This window comes from Paramisgurnus dabryanus, unplaced genomic scaffold (assembly GCF_030506205.2).
Source record: "Paramisgurnus dabryanus unplaced genomic scaffold, PD_genome_1.1 h2tg000202l_1_28172__unordered_in_group15, whole genome shotgun sequence".
Lineage (NCBI taxonomy): Eukaryota > Metazoa > Chordata > Actinopteri > Cypriniformes > Cobitidae > Paramisgurnus > Paramisgurnus dabryanus.
This window is the reverse complement of record NW_027394111.1, coordinates 7,501-15,000: the sequence shown is the minus strand read 5'-3', so window position 1 is coordinate 15,000 and position 7,500 is coordinate 7,501.

The window sequence follows — 7,500 nt, the reverse complement described above, 5'->3', positions numbered from 1 at the left end:
CTCGACTTCCATAGCGGTCGGCGGCCCTGTCCCGCCCCAGACGATGCACCTTCGTCTGTCACACAGATAGGGTCTTGGACCCTGGAAGCCGTCCCCCTCGACTTCCGTAACGGTCGGCGGCCCTGTCCCGCCGCAGACGGGTCACCACTCCGTCTGTCTGTAGGGTCTTGGACCCTGGAAGCCGCCCCACTCGACTTCCATCGCGGTCGGCGGCCCTGGCCCGCCGCAGACGGGTCGCCACTCCGTCTGTCTGTAGGGTCTTGGACCCTGGAAGCCGCCCCACTCGACTTCCATCGCGGTCGGCGGCCCTGGCCCGCCGCAGACGGGTCGCCACTCCGTCCGTCTATAGGGTCTTGGACCCTGGAAGCCGCCACACTCGACTTCCATCGCGGTCGGCGGCCCTGTCCCGCCGCAGACGGTGTGCCACTCCGTCTGTCACACAGATACATAAGGGTGTCTCGGAACCCCGGACGCCGACCGAGACGAAACGCGTGGGGTCGGTGCGCCCGAGAGGGTAGGGTGCCCCGGGGCCGGCCGCTCGCCCGACCGGCTTCCGGGACTCCTTGACCGCTCGGGAGACCTATCCACGCGCCCGCCCGACCGGCGGCCGGGGGCCCTCGACCGCCACACGCGTACCGACGACCGGGGGGTTTCCGTTTTACGGCCGACGCCGAGATCCTTCGACGGTTCCAACAGGGGTTGTTACGCTTTTGTGTTCGCCCGTGTCTGAGCATATATGGTCGGGTCGAACCTTTGAGGCCGTAGCCTGGAGATCCAGGGCGGATCTTTTCTCACAACACGTGTGTCTTTGAGGCCGTAGCCTAGATCCAGAGACTTTAGGATCTTTTTAGCAGTTTTAAGGCCGTAGCCTTGATCCAGGGCGGATCTTTTGAGCAGTTTTAAGGCCGTAGCCTTGATCCAGGGCGGATCTTTTCACAGGTTTTAAGCCGAAGCGCCTTGATCCAGGGACTTTTGGATCTTTTTTTGCCGTTTTTAGGCCGTAGCCTTGATCCAGGGCGGATCGTTTTGCGGCCGTAGCCGAGTTCCATCACCCAAGGTAGCTTTAGTTTTTAGGCATTAGCCTTGATGATCCAGGGCGGATCGTTTTGCGGCCGTAGCCGAGTTCCATCACCCAAGGTAGCTTTAGTTTTTAGGCATTAGCCTTGATGATCCAGGGCGGATCGTTTTTTCCCATCTTTCGGGTATGAGCTCTTTAATTGTGAGCCTTCGGCCGACACTCGCCCGGGGCGCTGCCTCACATCAGACGCCCTTCGTCCGTTCCAACCGTTCCAGTTCTTTTAACGGTTTTTCGTTCATCGCACACCGACGCGCACAGACCTTTCTTGGGATCTGTCGCAGGGAGGGAGGACGCTGGAGGTCCACTTCGAGGCACCCATCCCTATATACCCGATGGCACCTGTTCAAACGACCGCCCCTTGAGAGAAGGGGCCCTTCCCGTGGCTCGTCCGGGAGGAGGCGCCCGCGTCGGAAGGCGCCGTAAGGTCGGAGACCCTGGAAGTGCACGAGTCACCCGCTTTTACCTCCAGGCCCTCTGTCGTACTTCTCGTGTCCGCTCACGAGACCTCTTTTCGGCTTTATGGAAGTGCACGAGTCACCCGCTTTTGCCTTTTCTGGAAGTGCACGAGTCACCCGCTTTTGCTTCCAGGCCCTCTGTCGTACTTCTCGTGTCCGCTCACGAGACCTCTCTTCGGCCTGGGGGTGCGCCACGTACACCCCCGCGTCCGCATTCGAGTCACCTCTTCGGGCTCATGAGGTAGGGTCGGTGACCCTGGAAGTCAGAGACTTCCAGGCCTTCTGTCGTACACCCTCGCGTCCGCTCACGAGACCTCTCTTCGGCCTGGGGGTGCGCCACGTACACCCTCCCGCGTCCGCTTTCGAGTCACCACTCTGGGCTACGGAGGTAGGGACGTGTGCCCTGGAGGAACCTGACTTCCAGGAGGGAGGGCCGCCCTGTCAGGCCCGCTTTCGAGTCACCCATCTGGGCTAAGGAGGTAGGGACGTGTGCCCTGGAGGAACCAGACTTCCAGGAGGGAGGGCCGCCCTGTCAGGCCCGCTTTCGAGTCACCCATCTGGGCTAAGGAGGTAGGGACGTGTGCCCTGGAGGAACCAGACTTCCAGGAGGGAGGGCCGCCCTGTCAGGCCCGATTTCGAGTCACCCATCTGGGCTAAGGAGGTAGGGACGTGTGCCCTGGAGGAACCAGACTTCCAGGAGGGAGGGCCGCCCTGTCAGGCCCGCTTTCGAGTCACCCATCTGGGCTAAGGAGGTAGGGACGTGTGCCCTGGAGGAACCAGACTTCCAGGAGGGAGGGCCGCCCTGTCAGGCCCGCTTTCGAGTCACCCATCTGGGCTAAGGAGGTAGGGACGTGTGCCCTGGAGGAACCAGACTTCCAGGAGGGAGGGCCGCCCTGTCAGGCCCGATTTCGAGTCACCCATCTGGGCTAAGGAGGTAGGGACGTGTGCCCTGGAGGAACCGGACTTCCAGGAGGGAGGGCCGCCCTGTCAGGCCCGATTTCGAGTCACCCATCTGGGCTAAGGAGGTAGGGACGTGTGCCCTGGAGGAACCGGACTTCCAGGAGGGAGGGCCGCCCTGTCAGGCCCGCCTCGGAGTCACCTCTCTGGGCTAAGGAGGTAGGGACGTGTGCCCTGGAGGAACCAGACTTCCAGGAGGGAGGGCCGCCCTGTCAGGCCCGCCTCGGAGTCACCCATCTGGGCTAAGGAGGTAGGGACGTGTGCCCTGGAGGAACCAGACTTCCAGGAGGGAGGGCCGCCCTGTCAGGCCCGCTTTCGAGTCACCCATCTGGGCTAAGGAGGTAGGGACGTGTGCCCTGGAGGAACCAGACTTCCAGGAGGGAGGGCCGCCCTGTCAGGCCCGATTTCGAGTCACCCATCTGGGCTAAGGAGGTAGGGACGTGTGCCCTGGAGGAACCAGACTTCCAGGAGGGAGGGCCGCCCTGTCAGGCCCGATTTCGAGTCACCCATCTGGGCTAAGGAGGTAGGGACGTGTGCCCTGGAGGAACCAGACTTCCAGGAGGGAGGGCCGCCCTGTCAGGCCCGCTTTCGAGTCACCCATCTGGGCTAAGGAGGTAGGGACGTGTGCCCTGGAGGAACCAGACTTCCAGGAGGGAGGGCCGCCCTGTCAGGCCCGCCTCGGAGTCACCTCTCTGGGCTAAGGAGGTAGGGACGCGTGCCCTGGAGGAACCAGACTTCCAGGAGGGAGGGCCGCCCTGTCAGGCCCGCCTCGGAGTCACCCATCTGGGCTAAGGAGGTAGGGACGTGTGCCCTGGAGGAACCAGACTTCCAGGAGGGAGGGCCGCCCTGTCAGGCCCGCTTTCGAGTCACCCATCTGGGCTAAGGAGGTAGGGACGTGTGCCCTGGAGGAACCAGACTTCCAGGAGGGAGGGCCGCCCTGTCAGGCCCGCCTCGGAGTCACCCATCTGGGCTACGGAGGCAGGGACGCGTGCCCTGGAGGAACCAGACTTCCAGGAGGGAGGGCCGCCCTGTCAGGCCCGCTTTCGAGTCACCCATCTGGGCTACGGAGGTAGGGACGTGTGCCCTGGAGGAACCAGACTTCCAGGAGGGAGGGCCGCCCTGTCAGGCCCGCTTTCGAGTCACCCATCTGGGCTACGGAGGTAGGGACGTGTGCCCTGGAGGAAACGGACTTCCAGGAGGGAGGGCCGCCCTGTCAGGCCCGCCTCGGAGTCACCTCTCTGGGCTAAGGAGGCAGGGACGTGTGCCCTGGAGGAACCAGACTTCCAGGAGGGAGGGCCGCCCTGTCAGGCCCGCTTTCGAGTCACCCGTCTGGGCTACGGAGGTAGGGACGTGTGCCCTGGAGGAACCGGACTTCCAGGAGGGAGGGCCGCCCTGTCAGGCCCGCCTCGGAGTCACCTCTCTGGGCTAAGGAGGCAGAGACGTGTGCCCTGGAGGAACCGGACTTCCAGGAGGGAGGGCCGCCCTGTCAGGCCCGCCTCGGAGTCACCTCTCTGGGCTAAGGAGGCAGGGACGTGTGCCCTGGAGGAACCGGACTTCCAGGAGGGAGGGCCGCCCTGTCAGGCCCGCCTCGGAGTCACCTCTCTGGGCTAAGGAGGCAGAGACGTGTGCCCTGGAGGAACCGGACTTCCAGGAGGGAGGGCCGCCCTGTCAGGCCCGCCTCGGAGTCACCTCTCTGGGCTAAGGAGGCAGGGACGTGTGCCCTGGAGGAACCAGACTTCCAGGAGGGAGGGCCGCCCTGTCAGGCCCGCTTTCGAGTCACCCATCTGGGCTACGGAGGTAGGGACGTGTGCCCTGGAGGAACCGGACTTCCAGGAGGGAGGGCCGCCCTGTCAGGCCCGCCTCGGAGTCACCTCTCTGGGCTAAGGAGGCAGGGACGTGTGCCCTGGAGGAACCGGACTTCCAGGAGGGAGGGCCGCCCTGTCAGGCCCGCCTCGGAGTCACCCATCTGGGCTACGGAGGTAGGGACGCGTGCCCTGGAGGAACCATACTTCCAGGAGGGAGGGCCGCCCTGTCAGGCCCGCCTCGGAGGCCTCCCCTCGGGCAGGGGAGGCAGGGTCGGGGACCCTGGAGGAACCGGACTTCCAGGAGGGAGGGCCGCCCTGTCAGGCCCGCCTCGGAGGCCTCCCCTCGGGCAGGGGAGGCAGGGTCGGGGACCCTGGAGGTGCCGGACCTCCAGGGGGACGGAGGCCGAACCCGTGGCCGGGGAGGGTGAGCCTTGCCGGGCTAGGCTCGCGCGGGTTCGAAGGCCTGGTTCGAGAGGACCCCTTCCCCTATATACCCGATGGCACCTGTTCACACTACTGCCCTTTCGAGAGGGGACCCCGACCGGTCCGCGGCCGGGACGGCGCACCTCGGTCGGCCTCGGCGAGTGGGTCGGGGTGCCTGGAGGTGCGCGAGCGGCCCGCCTGGAAGTGCGCGAGCCACCCGACTCTGGCGGCCGGCGCCCCCGGGCCCGTGCCCGCGGCCGACTCGTCTGACCCGGCATCGTCAAGGTCACCAATACCACGGAGCGTCTACGACGCCCCGTTTCCGAGATATCGGCCAATGAACTGCCGGGCGCCGTATCTCGGCCGGGGAAGGTCCTACGGACTCGGGGCCGGGCTCGTCGGAAAGGTCTCGCCCGGGGCTTTCCGACGAGACCGGCCGCGGGTCCGTGCGACCCCGGGGGCCCGAGATACTTCCGGTCGAAAATTCGAATTTCGTTACCGCGCTGCTCCGGCGCCCCGGGTCCGGGGCCTTCGCCCTTCGGGTGGGTGGCTCCTCCGCGGGGGGCCTTTCGAACGAGCCCACCCGCGCGTCGCTAGCCCTTTCCGGGGCCGAGATACGGCCTACCCCCGCGGGATTTTCCCACGGCCGTTTCTCGGGCGCCTCGGGTCCGGGGCCTTCGCCCTTCGGGTCGGTCGCTATGCCGGAGGGGAGCTTTCGAACGAGCCCTCCCTCGAGTCTCTGGCCCTTTCCCGGGCCGAGATACGGGCGGGTGGTCGCGGAATTTTCGCTCGTCCGGGGCTCCGGCGCCCCTAGCGTCCGCCTCGGAGGTCGCCCGGACGCGCGGCCGGTCTCGTTCGAAAGGTCCGTCCCGGGGCTTTCCGACGAGCCCGGCCTCGGGTCCGTGCGACCCCGCCCGCCGGAGATACGTCCGGTCGAAGCTCGCGGAAATTCCCGCGGCCGTATCTCGGGCGCCTCGGGTCCGGGGCCTTCGCCCTTTGGGTCGGTCGCTCCGCCGGAGGGGGCCTTTCGAACGAGCCTACCCGCGAGCCTCTAGCCCCTTCCCCGGCCGAGATACGGCGGTCTATGCCCGGATTTTCCCACGGCCGTTTCTCGGGCGCCTCGGGTCCGGGGCCTTCGCCCTTCGGGTCGGTCGCTATGCCGGAGGGGAGCTTTCGAACGAGCCTACCCGCGAGCCTCTAGCCCTTTCCCCGGCCGAGATACGGCGGTCCCTCCCCGGATTTTCCCACGGCCGCAGCACGGGCGCCTTTGCTCGGATCGACTCGCCCTTTGGGTCGGTTGCTCTACCGGAGCGGCCCTATCCAACGAGCCAACCCTCGTCTCTCTAACCCTTTCCCCGGCCGAGATACGGCGGTCCCTCCCCGGATTTTCCCACGGCCGCAGCACGGGCGCCTTTGCTCGGATCGACTCGCCCTTTGGGTCGGTTGCTCTACCGGAGCGGCCCTATCCAACGAGCCAACCCTCGTCTCTCTAACCCTAAGCCCGGCCGAGATACGGCGGTCCCTCCCCGGATTTTCCCACGGCCGCAGCACGGGCGCCTTTGCTCGGATCGACTCGCCCTTTGGGTCGGTTGCTCTACCGGAGCGGCCCTATCCAACGAGCCAACCCTCGTCTCTCTAACCCTAAGCCCGGCCGAGATACGGCGGTCCCTCCCCGGATTTTCCCACGGCCGCAGCACGGGCGCCTTTGCTCGGATCGACTCGCCCTTTGGGTCGGTTGCTCTACCGGAGCGGCCCTATCCAACGAGCCAACCCTCGTCTCTCTAACCCTAAGCCCGGCCGAGATACGGCGGTCCCTCCCCGGATTTTCCCACGGCCGCAGCACGGGCGCCTTTGCTCGGATCGACTCGCCCTTTGGGTCGGTTGCCCTACCGGAGCGGCCCTATCCAACGAGCCAACCCTCGTCTCTCTAACCCTAAGCCCGGCCGAGATACGGCGGTCCCTCCGCGGATTTTCCCACGGCCGCAGCACGGGCGCCTTTGCTCGGATCGACTCGCCCTTTGGGTCGGTTGCTCTACCGGAGCGGCCCTATCCAACGAGCCAACCCGCTTCTCTCTAACCCTAAGCCCGGCCGAGATACGGCGGTCCCTCCGCGGATTTTCCCACGGCCGCAGCTCGGGCGCCTTTGCTCGGATCGACTCGCCCTTCGGGTCGGTTGCTCTACCGGAGCGGCCCTATCCAACGAGCCAACCCGCTTCTCTCTAACCCTAAGCCCGGCCGAGATACGGCGGTCCCTCCCCGGATTTTCCAACGGCCGCAGCTCGGGCGCCTTTGCTCGGATCGACTCGCCCTTTGGGTCTGTTGCTCCACCCGAGCGGACCTTTCCAACGAGCCAACCCTCGTCTCTCTAACCCTAAGCCCGGCCGAGATACGGGGTACCACCGCCTGACCTTTAAACGGCCGTAACTCGGGCGCCTTTGCTCGGATCGACTCGCCCTTTGGGTCGGTTGCTCCACCCGAGGGGACCTTTCGAACGAGCCTACCCGCTTCTCCCTAACCCCAAGCCCGGCCGAGATACGGCGGTCCCTCCGCGGATTTTCCCACGGCCGCAGCTCGGACGCCTTTGCTCGGATCGACTCGCCCTTTGGGTCGGTTGCTCTACCGGAGCGGCCCTTTCCAACGAGCCAACCCTCGTCTCTCTAACCCTAAGCCCGGCCGAGATACGGGGCACCACCGCCTGACCTTTAAACGCCCGTAGCTCCGGCGCACAAAGTCCCAGGACTTCGCCCTTTGGGTCGGTTGCTCCACCGGAGGGGACCTTTCC